Consider the following 13,111-nt stretch of genomic DNA (forward strand, 5'->3'; position numbering starts at 1 on the left):
TATTTTTAATTAATATTAATATTATTAATTTTTATAAAATGTAAACATCAATATTATTAAAAAGAAAAAATTAACATTAAAATGTAATTTTAAATAATTATAATTAATATTCTTTTTATTAATATTTAATCTTTATAACCAAATAATAATGTATAAAATAAACAAGAGCTACATGGTGGCATGTCACTACTTTTTTGCATAGATGAATTTTGTGCAAGTAGTTTTTAGTTTGTTTAGTTGAAATGATATGATAAAACCACTAATCATATCAACATCAAAATTGGTTATTGAAAGAGCTCAAAAAGTAAAATTGGGTGAGCAATGCCATTAATAATAACAACACCAATGAAAAAATGATATATCTTATATAATTAAATATTTTAATGCAAACTTTAAGTAAGCAACTTTATTTGATATATAGCTTGAAAATTGTATTAATATCCACTTAAAAATGATAATATTTTTATATGTTAGACCATTTAATCTATATTTTAAATAAATTTATAAAGAAAGAATTGAACAAAAGAGAAGCAATAAAAATACTTCTCTTTTATTAATAACTTACCCTTTTTTAGTTTGTGCCTTGAAAATGTTCAATTTAAATAAAGGACAATACTTAATGAATATCACTTCTGCATCTGCAAAATGTAGCAATATGCATTGTCATACCACAACAAAAGGTAGTAGTTTAATATAAATATTTATTTGTAGGAATGTATAATATAAGACTAACTCAACTTTGAAGCTAATGCATTGTGTAACCAATCATAGTTCTACATTCAAAGCATCCAAGATAGTACAATTCAGGTCCCAACACAATAGTAAAGTCCAGACCATTGGCACTCTTATGGTATAATTTTGTCAAACCTAGAATTTGATTACTATCATTCTTTCTCTCTTAGTCACAACTATTTTCAATATTCTTTAGATTAGTGAAAAATTAACAGATGCACTAAACATTAAAATGATGAAGCAACACATTTTTTAGCCTCCACGATGCCTCTTTAAAATATTTTTTTTCTCATCAATTAGCCTAGTTGGGAACTTTATGTCAACTTTGATTCGAAGGTTTCCTTTTTGTCCATGCTCTTTGCCAATAAACATTCCTTCAGTGGGAACTACCTTTTCAGTCCCCATATTTACACCCCAATAATTAGAATGCTTACATTTATCTCATCCAAAGTAGTGAAGCTCGTCATACAACCTATGAAGGCTTCCACAAGGGATACTCTTTTTTAACTTCCAGGTCATTACCTTCCCTCTTGTAAACATTATGAGGCTTCTCGTCAATCGCAAATACAATATTGACAGTAACAACATTTGGCTGCCCATTTCCTTTTTCTGGGAATGTGATTTTTATTCCTTTTTCCATCCAGGTTCAACATCAATCATCATAATCTCCTCCACAGGCATTAATTTTTTGAAAAATATAACTTTGTTCGAAACTTCATATATTATAGATCAAGTAATTCCTACCACATAATAAAATGAGAGAAGAAAAAAAAAAACATGTATATAAAGGAACTTGCCCACAATGTTAAGCCATTACAATTCTCTTCCAATGTGAAAGGCAACTTGTTTTCCACCGAGGGCGCCTTGCGAGGACCTACAAGAGTTGCTTCACCAAAGGATCTAACATATTTGTTATCACCCAAAAAATGATCACCTACCAATTCCTAACTAGGTGAATCACAATACACCATGTAGGATTAATTTTACCATAGTAAAATCACTTTCCCCAGTGGAAATAATTTAGTAAACCATTTTTATTAAATTGTTTTTGTTTAAAATTTAAAAAAAAAAAAGACCATGAGAATAATTGAATAAATCATTATTTATTTAATTTTCTCTAGAAATAATTATTAAATCATTATTTGATAATTATTTCTTAACACATTTGACTAAATCACCTTGGAATAATTAAATAAATCACTATTTATTTATTATTCCTTAATCATATTTTTGGAATAATTTCTAAACCATTGTTTTATAATTATTTCAAATTCACACTTTTCTTAATCCTTGAAAAGTGATTAATAAATCATTTTATTTGTTAATTACTTCAACAATTTTCTAAATAAAGATATTTGACCATTTTGAATATCTTTTCCCTCTCCAAAAAATATAATAAAGTATTCCTAACAGTTAGATCTTGATTTGGTCAATAATATTTTATTATTTTCCAATTTCTAATCTAGCCCAATACTTTGTTATAAATAAGAAGGTTTTCCATTCATTCTTCACCATGATCACTATCATCGTCACCATTATCATCTCATGTTGTTATGCAACCAACTCACAAATAGATAGATCAACGACCTAGAAATTATCCTATTCGAGGGGGGAACCTTCTTTACATTACATAAATGAAAAATTCTTGGATGATTCAAATTAAAAAACATCCTTTATATATATAAGAGCCTAAGGGGTCACAATATAATCATAGCCTACATAACAATAATAATGTAAGGGCACAAAAATAACAATAGTGGGCTTCTATGGGGCATAGTAATAACAATATGGGACTACATGGGCACAACAATAACAATAATGGGGCTACACTAAAAATAACAAGAAGGGGTTGCACTAGTATTGTAGGGACCTAACATGTCCCTCTCCTTCAAAAAATGTTGTCCTCAACACTTGCATAGCTCTGGATGCTTCTGTATAAAATTCCTATCCTCCCATGTGGAATGTTTAGCTGTTAAGTTCTTCCACTTGATGAGATACTATGAAATTGGTCGATTTCATAGGTGTCAAGTTCTTGTTTCCATGACTGCTTCAAGTTCCAATATTATTTTTCCTTATTCATCAAGATCTGGAAATATTGTTTGAACTGGAAGCTTGTCACCTATAACCTTCTTTAATCATGAAACATGGAAAATTAGGTGCACTCGGGAAGATGCAGAAGCTCCAATTTGTATAACATAGTAGCAATATTTTACAACACCTTGTAAGGACCATATTGTTTTGTGATAATTTTGTTATCCTTCTTAGCTCTCTTGAGATACATTTGTTTGTATAGTTGTAGCCGTAAAAATATTCAATCGTCTACATCAAAACTTATTTCGTTGCAATGCTGATATGCCTATTGTTTCATTCGATTATGCGCCAAATTGAGGTTATCCTTTAAGAGTTGGATAACTTTTTGTTGATGCTCTATGTGATATTCCACTGCTTGAACCTTAGAATTTTCTCTTAAAGATGATGTGATGGATGGTGGATGATTTCCATAAAGCGCCATAAATGGGTCGTTTTTGTTGTAGTGTGGAAGGAAGTGTTATACCACCATTCGGCCAGAGGTAACCACTTCACCCATTGTGTTTTCTTATTTGATACATTTCAATGAATATATCCTTCCAAACATTTGCTCACTATCTTAGTTTTCCCATCAGATTGAGGATGATAAGATGAGCTATGAACTAATTGAGTAGCCAGGCAAGAAAATAATTTCATCCAAAAAATTTCAGTGAAAATGGGATCTTTATCGCTTACAATAAAATTTGGGTTTCCATGTAGGTTTTGAATTGTTTCCATAAATTCAGTAACAATTGTATTGGCTTTAAATGGATGAGATAATGCACAAATGTGTGCATACTTGGTAAGTATATCAACTACCACCATGATGACGCTCTTTCCTTTGGACTTGGGTAAACCTGTGATAAAATCCATTGAAACCTCCTCCCAACATTGACTTGGAATGGATAAAGTTTGTAACAAACCCGAGGTCTTAATTGTCTCAACTTTATTTTGTTGGAAAAACAAAAATTTCGCCACAAAATTTTGAATATCATATTTAAGGTCATCCCAAAAAAATTCCTTCTTGACCCTATGGTAAGTTTTTAAAAATATTGAGTGCCCTCTTAAGGAAGAGGTGTGCAATTTCAAAAGAATATTTTGTTTGATTTGGGAATTGTTACAATGATATAACCGATCTGTGTACCATAATGAATCGTTTTTCCAACTAAATGTATCAGATGTATTAGGATCTTGATGCACCTTTTGAATGAGCACCCACACTTATTTTTCATTATTCCATTCACCCCTTGCTTCAGTTATCCAATCTGGTTGGATAATAGAAATGTCACAAAGCAATGCTTCCACATCATCATCCTTTCTTGAGAGTGTATCTGCAACAACATTTTTCTTCCATTTTTTGTAGATGATTTCAAATTCATAACTTTAGTGCATGTAGTATTACCAACATTTCCTTCTCATAAATAGGTTTGTGTAAATACTTTCCTTTGATTGGACGATTTTCAAAAGAAATGGGTCTTCCTTCTTCCATTAAAACAACACCAATTCCATTTCCCGATGCATCATGTTCCACAATAAAGATTTTTGTAAAGTTTGGTGTACCTAAGACCAGTGCTTGACACATTGCCTCTTTAAGATGTTCAAAGGCCTTAGTTGCTTCTGGAATCAAATAAAATATATCTTTCTTCGGTAATGTTGTTATTCTCCCATAATTCTTAACAAATTTGTTATAATACCCTGTCAACGTGACAAATTCTCATAGATGTTTTATGGTTGTGGGGATTTTCCATTCCTTAATGGATTTAATTTTGTTAGGGTCTACCTTAGCACCCTCATGAGATACAATATGACCCAGATATTTCACCTCTTGTACTCCAAAGAAAAATTCGGAGGTTTTTTCATATAATTGTTTCTCCTCCAATATTTTGAGCACCTTGTTAACATGTTGAACATGACCCTTCCTAGACTTGTTGTAGATCAGTATATCAACAAAAAATACTAAAACAAATTTTCTAAGGTAGGGTTTGAAAATGGAATTCATCAAACCTTGAAATGTAGAAGGTGCATTGGTGAGGCCAAAATACATCACCAAAAATTCATAATGCCCCTCATGAGTTCTAAATGTTGTTTCTGAAATTTCCTCAGTCTTCGTTCTAATTTGATGATATCCTAAACGAAGATCCAAATTGGTGAAGTAAATTACTCCATGTAATTCATTTAATAATTCATCAATGATAGGAATGGGAAATTTATCTTTAATAGTGAGCTTGTTGAGCTCCCTATAATATGGATACATGTCCCATGATCCATCCTTCTTGTGCACCAATACTACTAGATCAAAAAGGAACTTTAACTAGGTTGAATTATACCATCCTTTAGCTGATGAAGCTCATCAATGGGTAAATAATATGGAACTTAATGCACCTCCATATTACTAAAATCAACTCTTCTCATAATTCTTTACATGTTTTAATTATGTTTTGCTTAATGAGATGAGTAAAAGTAAGATGTCATGTCTAGTGGTATAATGTGCATTGATTGCAGGTTTTGGGAGAAAATTGTGGCTAATTAGGTTGCAGGAACTTGAATGAGACAAGAAGGAGAGATTATAGGAGATATAATATCCCTCCTTAACTCCTTACTCACTCCAATATCAATCAATCAAATCACACCAGCTCGGAGTTGCAAGCAACCAATTCATGAGGATCATTGGCAGTGAAGCCAATGACAATTAAGAACCAGTTGATCTCAATATTAGGAGCCAAGCCTCCCTAGACTTAAGGAAGTTGTTGGCAACTTCAGTTATATAAATAAAGAGGCCTAGAGACTCATTATGATTTGGATTTTTTGTGAAAGATAGCTAAGAATTTTTCGAGTTGAAGGATTGTGATGAAACACTTTTATGTATTTTTGATATGTTAATGAAAATGAGCACCATTCCGTTGATCCAACACAGAGTTGACTCAGAGGGCTGAAGATCTTGGGCTAGGGCCCAACCCTAGCAACATAGGTTCCTCTTACTGTATATGCATGCTTAGGTATATCATAGTTAGTTGTTAGATTGATTTTGGTGTTGTTAATTTGCAAGTATTGGTAGATTTGATTAGTTTGCTTCCATTTTTGAATAGCTCTAACAGTAGCATTATAGAGATAAGAGAATATTAAAAAAAGGCTAACAACAAGTGGATCTTACCTCATTCCTCCCTTCCAGGGACCATGGCTTGAGGAACAATTCTCATTCAGCCCAAAAAAAGACAGAAATTTGGTTTCTTATGAAATTTGGGGTTTTTCTGCTAATTAGGTCATCATCTTTCAGTTTTAGAAGATAGGTTGCAATTAACCTTTCTAATATCTTGGGTCTTGCATTAAATTTCATGTTTCTTTCATAATGGTTTCAAGCATTCCCATTCATGAACTTGGAAAATAAATGATGAAAATTTTGTTTTCTTTTACTTTAGTAAACCCTCTTGATTTGAGATGAATTTATGGATAAATTCCAACAATGATGTATATGTTATAGGAGTTTCTACATTTCAGGAGGACCTCATATCGTTACCCTCAGCCAAACCATATCCACCCATGATCTCCAAAATCTATTAAGTTCTCAATTCGAATTATCGTTTTACAAGGAAAACTTGCCATGCTTATTCAGAAAATCCAACCATCGTAAAGTTTTGGTTTGAGTTCTGAGTGAGTTCCTACCACTCCCTTCCCTTATTTCCTCCTTAATCACCTTCTCCAAGCTCCATCCCACCTTTCAAACCACTCCCTATGCTTTCGGCTTGTTCCTGTAGAAAATAGGGGATCCTGTAGGTGAACTAGTACATCCTGTAGACATCCTATAGGAAAACCTGTAGTGGCTTGTTTTTAGCCCGAATTGTGAAAAAAACATCACTAAATCTAGGAGTAGACCCCTTATTTCCTCCCAATCCATCTAAACCATAGCACTTATCTCCCTCCACACCTATCTCCTCAGCCATGCAACTAAGAAGGATTAGCATTTACATTTTTACAAAAAGATAAAAAAGAAAAAAGGTCTTTAAATTTATTAATGCACACAACAGTTAAGTGCTTGTTTAAATCAAACTTTGTGCTTAGGCTAGTTAAGACCTCACATATATTAAATTAAAGTTCTTTTGCAAGCAAGGTATATTAACAGAAAGCTAGATGAGTTATGTGTTTTGTAGGCATTTCTTTTAATCTTTCATTACTGCAGTAAGTAGCAGTTCGATTCTCTCAATTAGGGTAAAATTCTCCTCTCTAAATTGGCAACCAGACTTATTCTAATCAATAGAAGGCTAGTTTGAGAAACTCTAGTGGTCTATCACCCCATCTCATCAGTGACAAAGAGTGGACCGATTACATCTATTTGTGTATACAGCATTGTCACCTCCAAGTTTGTACTAACTTGTTGTGCTATTCAACAACCCCCCATTTGTTAACATAATAGTTAATATTATATTAATAAATGGGTACCCTTAAAAATTCCTTCCAAAAAAATAAAGTTAACATTTAGGCATTTTTTGTTATTTTTGGAATAAAGCAAGATATCAAGATGAAACCCTTTGAAAAGCTAGCAAATGCTTGCCTTTTCGCATATCTCATGATCAAGCATGTCAAAAGCCCTGTTAACAACCAAAACTCATGAAAAAACGATCAAAATGGATTACCACGCTCAACCTTGAAACTATTAGACTTTTCATTTGAACTAAGCCCTAAAAAATTTCTTATTAAAGTAACACCCGCATCGCATATCGCCACTTGCAAAGAGCACACCCTCTCAGAGTATCTTTAACCATGCGATATGCGATACTATGATGACACGTTCACCATTATCGAATCTCATTGGAAACCCTGAAGAAAGATCTAACACCTTATCAACCCTGTGATATTGTGAAATGCGATGGAAGCCCGGACCCGATGGCCAACTATGTTATAAAAAAAACTCAAGTCCGTTGTGCAACGAAAAAAGAATTTACAAAGAAAATCCTATCAGTTATGCTTTGAAAACTAATAAAGAATGCCCCGCATATCACATTTCGCAAAAACCAAAGGAATGGAAAATAAAGCGCACACCCGAAATGTGATAATGTGATCTGCGATATTGCATCGCAAATAGAAAAATCGTCATTTTCGCAGTTAAAAATATCGCCACCCTAATAAATTTGTTTCCCGACTTACGATGAAATACATTAATGAGCAATAAAGATAGGGATAAGGAACCATTAATGGGAATTTAGTACGGGTTAATGGCATTTACGTTTGAAAAGTTGTTCGACGTGATATGATATCCTCTCACTTGTGTTTAATAAAAACTCATTTCTTGTCACCTTTCCAAAGTCATATGTATCATTCATTCTTATGTTCATTTTTAATTGTGTCTATCTGATAGCTTCTACTTCACTCCATTTTCAGGAAAAATCCACAGCAAGAGTTGTTGGGAGAAATGGCAAAGAGCGAAAAGGCAGTTGCTTCTGAAAAATAAAAAATGATCCCTCTGTTCTCTAACACTACATGTAGGAAAGACACAGGAACCTGGACATGGAGGCCATGTATGATTTATTAGAAGAAGAGAAACCAGGACCTCTGGTAACAAAGGCCACATCAGATGGTCATAATTCCTCCGATGCCTCCTTTTTCGAAACACCATGCTCATTTTTGCACCACATAGCCACAAGGCCAAAGATAATTCCATATACAGATATGGTTAAGTGGATAATCGATCAGGTGGATGTCTCAGACAGAGAATTCAAGAATAGCAGGAAGGAGGTTATGGGATCTTTTTCACTAGACAGTCTGCAGCTTATGTACAATCTACCAGAGTGACAAAATCTCTACAATAAATAGTTCCTCGAGAAATTTGCTAAGGAGAATGAAGACCCAGCAGATGTCACGTGGACCTGGACTGAAAATGAAGGCAAGATAAAAAAGGGTAATACGGGTATGTATTCTACAACATCTATCTCCCCCCCTCATATTTTTGCAGTAGCCATGTTATGTAGAATGTTCGACAAGCTCGATAGTACTAAATTTTCCCCAGAATGGCTACCATTAATAGATGCAGTCTTAAATGCAACAATAATGAATTGGGCCCAAATTTTGTTTGATAATTTGGCGAAAGCCATAATGGAGTATAGGATAAAGAGGAGTATCTCTTCAAGGGTTTACCCTCCATTTTTCATGAGTGTTTATGTAATGGACACTATATGTTTTGGTTCCAAATTTCATATCATGGGATGGAAGTGGACTGTCCAAGACCCGCTTCCTATCCATATATATCATAAGAGTATGTGGGAGTCTCAGTTTCACCCACATTTTTACAAAATTTGTCAAGAAGTTATGTTGCCTATTCATAAAAAAGTCTACAACAAGAATGCCCCTAAATTTCTAGAGAAGATGAAGTAGATATCCTACCTGTAGCCAGATTGTTTAGGGAGGATACATTTACATATTGTTATGCTCCTATACCAATAGGTGTCATATTTCATGATTGACTGGTTAAAATCCCAAATATGTTCATCCTTTCCCTGCTGCAAAGGTTTCCATATTTTGAAAAGATCAAAAAATTAAAAAATGAAAAGAAGGTATGCCCTAAAAGAAAGATCAAAGCGCAAAAAGAATGAAATGGTCAAAAAAGAAAAGAAATGATTCCCAAATAAAGAAGACCAGGAAAGTGTGCTAGTCCAAAATGCCACTACTATTCTATTTTTGCAAAGAATCTCATTGTGTTCAGTTGGTTGACTCTTGCCACAGTTGATGGATGGCCAAACAGCGTAATCTTGGCCAGTTCATGTTTGAATTTCTTGTTTTAGAAATAGAGAATAAAATCTGTCCAAAATGTTCAATCTTGGCAAATAAATAGTTAGGTAGAGAAACAAAGGAGCTCAACTGTTAAATCTGAGCCCTTGGAATAAATAAGGGCAGACTTAGATAGGATTCCCATGAAAAGAAAAAGAAAATTTGTAAGGGTTTGCTAATCCAAGTGCACCCATGGACGAAGAAGAAAAATGTTAGATATAATATGCTGGGTAGGCAGTTTTGGTGTTGCAAAAACAGGCTTATGATTAATTTTGTCTCTCAAATATGTTCACTTTGTTGATATCAGAAGTATCATGGCAATTATTTGGTTACAAATCAAGTGATGTGTGTCTAACTTCCCTTCACACTTTTCCCAAAATCACTTACTAACCTCCCCCCAAGGATATTGAGATCTGCTCAATCCTCTTAAATCACCTCATTTCATGAAAAAGCCTGAGTAAAATAACATTCTTGCTTTAGGCAAAGAAACCACATTTCTTGTGTAAAACCTCTATTCTCTCCTAAGCCTAAGTTGTTGGACTTTATAACTTGGCGCTTACCCTTCATAGATTCATTTTGACCGTTAACACTATTATATAAATCCCTATATTTCTCCCCCCTCGTATTATGTAAACATATGAAAAACCCCAAAAAAATTAATATCCTGCCCCTGGTTAATCTATAACCGTAGCACTATATAAATGAGGGTTTAATGGTTCATCTAGAATGCATTAAAAACCTCCACCGCACAAATATTCAAAAGTTAATTAACATCTGGTTAATTAACAGTTTAATCCCCCCGACAACCAATCAAAGCCACCCCGATATGGTTAAAAATACTTATTTAAATATATGGGTCCCGCGCCATAGCCCTGACCCATCTCCGACATACCGCCAACCGTTGGATCTGGGCCCACTGATCGGATGGCTCACGATCATATCGCGAGGCCCTCTGTTGCCGATGTTTACCACCCGGGGAGCTGGTGGTATTACCATCGTACCTGGGACACACAGCGCCCTCCTGCCATGCTCGCAGCCCCTCCACCCGAAACCACCTTAGCACATAAGTGGTGTGGGCCAATACCACTTACCACCCTCCCGCTGACCCCGCCTGCTGACTTCATTGCCACGTCACCTCCACATCAACATCCGTACCCCGTGTCACGACAAAACGTCACGTCCTGATGACATCATCTAATCGAAAAGCGCCAAAAGCCCTGCGAAGCCAATTTTTGTTAAAAAAACTTGTAAAATTGTCATTTTCGCCCATTTTACTCGTTGTTTTCACGAGATTGTTGCATGCAAATTACGTCCAAGCAACTGCTGAAGCTCCAGTCCGTCACCCCGGCCAAGCAAAGTCCAGCATCCTGCTCCTCAACTCGTCAGTCAACCTGCCAATTACACTCGTTCGGCTCCAGAATATAGGTATTTACCTCCTCTCACCTCCCGAACCTGTATTTTTGGTTTTCCTCTGTAAATTGCACCTATAAGAGCCAAATTCAAGCTGAATCAGTCCATAATTCCCATACCAAGACATCCAGAAACTGCTCTTTACCTGTTTTTCCCACACAAACTTCACCTTCAGTTAAAAACATAAAGAATTGAACAATGGAAGCCCCTGTGGCCCTCAATGTAGGGCCCCTTAATGCACCTCATACAGACCAACATCATTTACCCTTGGCCGACAGATATTTCCAAATAAAAGACCCGATCGATTGCCAAAATCATGTTCATACTTTTTTCCTAATCAGAAATAGTCATTTGAACAACTTTGATATCTATGGAATATGGGAATCCAATCTACCCAGGTATTACCTTCCCTCAGTCAATGTGTTCCCAGATATTATTCGCCACTGCTATGCCAATTATGACCCTGTCAGTAAAGCAGTTATGACCCCATCACAAACTATTCTCTTTTACATAATTGCTGAGTCTATCAATGAAATGTTGCACTTCCTTCCAGTTCAGCCTCTTTCTCCTCTTTCCATGGGATTTTTGCTTGATCAAGGCTCCCAATTGTCCACTGCAAAAATAGCCCGGATTGCTAAGTTATTCATGAGACCAAATTGCCAGCCTCAAGGCCCACCTCCTTATTTATATGTCTCGTTCAACGAGACTGGAAGAATTATGCTTGACATGATATCAGTGATCTTGGGATTTAGATCCAGTGAATATGTGGATGAGACTGTCCTGGTTCTGTTATCCACCTTTACTCCAGGACAACCCCCTACTATTAAGTATGACTATGCCTCTTTCATTGCTGACAAAATACATGCTCAATTTATGAATTTAGAAAGAGAATTAGTGTTTAAATACACAACTTTCATATACCATCTAATGTTGTATTATCACCCAGACATTTTTATATTTCCCATCAAGAAATTGGATTCTAAAGGAGAAAGGAGGTCTGTGATCTTTTGGACCTCTATCTTCCACATAATTGTTGAATCCCCTTATACTTACTGTGAGTTCATTGACTTGTTTATACATCTAGCCTCCAGTTTATTGATAGGAGCTCCTCCTCCTATGCTCTCTAGTGACATAAAGAAGATTTTACAGCTCTCCAAAAACTACAGGATAGGTGACTGGGACTTCTACTAGGACCACACTAAAATCAGGATATATAACTGTGAACTGTGCCCTTATAAGCTGCCCAAATATGTGTCCATGAGACTATTTTCATTGGAATATTTTAGGCAACTTATCAATGCAGATTTAACTCACTTTTGCAATGTAAAGAAAAGGGCTCAGCTAAGAATAAGAAATCAGTTAGGCCCTTTTATCATTAACAAGAGGGAAGCATGGGAAGATGCTGATAAGATATTAGGAGAAGACCTTAAATTGAAGAAAAGCTTCTGGTGGGTACCATATGACCCAAATGGTTTTATAAGTGACAGAAAAATAAAAAACCGGCTATCATCTTACACACATCATAGGATCCCTGAAGTAGAACAATATGCTAATCAGGATGAGTGGGTAGAAGGTACATTAGTAGAAGAACTTACTCGGCAAGAAAAAATGGAATAAGCTATGAAAGATTTAGAAAAGACCCTTGACCTGGACTCTTTTGGACAGGTATCTTTCAAGCTACCTCAGCAAACTGGAGTGGGTACATTTTCTGCTGGAACTTCACAACAACCTATACAAGAAACCAACACACCAGTTTCAGGCTCTTCAAAGGGCAAGGAAATAGCAGGTACAGAGCAGCAAGAAATGACTGATCAACAGGAGAAAATTCCTCCAGTACAAAATAAAGCACCAGAGATACCAGCATTACAGACTCCTCTAAATGAGGAAAAGGGCAAGAAAAGAGATAGAGAAGAGGCCACACCCATCAGTGGACCTGCAGAACAGCTAGGTGCAAAAAGGCAAAGACTGAATCCTCTATCTGAACAGGAAATCATTGAAGAAACAATAGAAAGCCTAAGAGGTGAGAGGGCAACCATCCCACAGACCTCCCCAATGATAGACACATCAACCAACTCACACAGGCAAGAGTTAGAAAGGAAACATAGTGTGGAAGTTTCATCCACAAGGCCACCAAGAAAGCAGGCCT

General features: G+C 35.4%; 1 pseudogene; it reads right to left on the minus strand.

Moving 5' to 3' along the window:
- Positions 1–984: 984 nt before the first annotated feature.
- LOC149152568 (uncharacterized) overlaps positions 985–13,111 on the minus strand; it is a 33,080-nt pseudogene continuing 20,953 nt past the window's right edge.

The sequence above is a fragment of the Pinus tabuliformis genome, chromosome 9 (assembly GCF_031772625.1).
Source record: "Pinus tabuliformis cultivar Carrire ecotype Pingquan chromosome 9, CPIR1, whole genome shotgun sequence".
Classification (NCBI taxonomy): Eukaryota; Viridiplantae; Streptophyta; class Pinopsida; order Pinales; family Pinaceae; genus Pinus; species Pinus tabuliformis.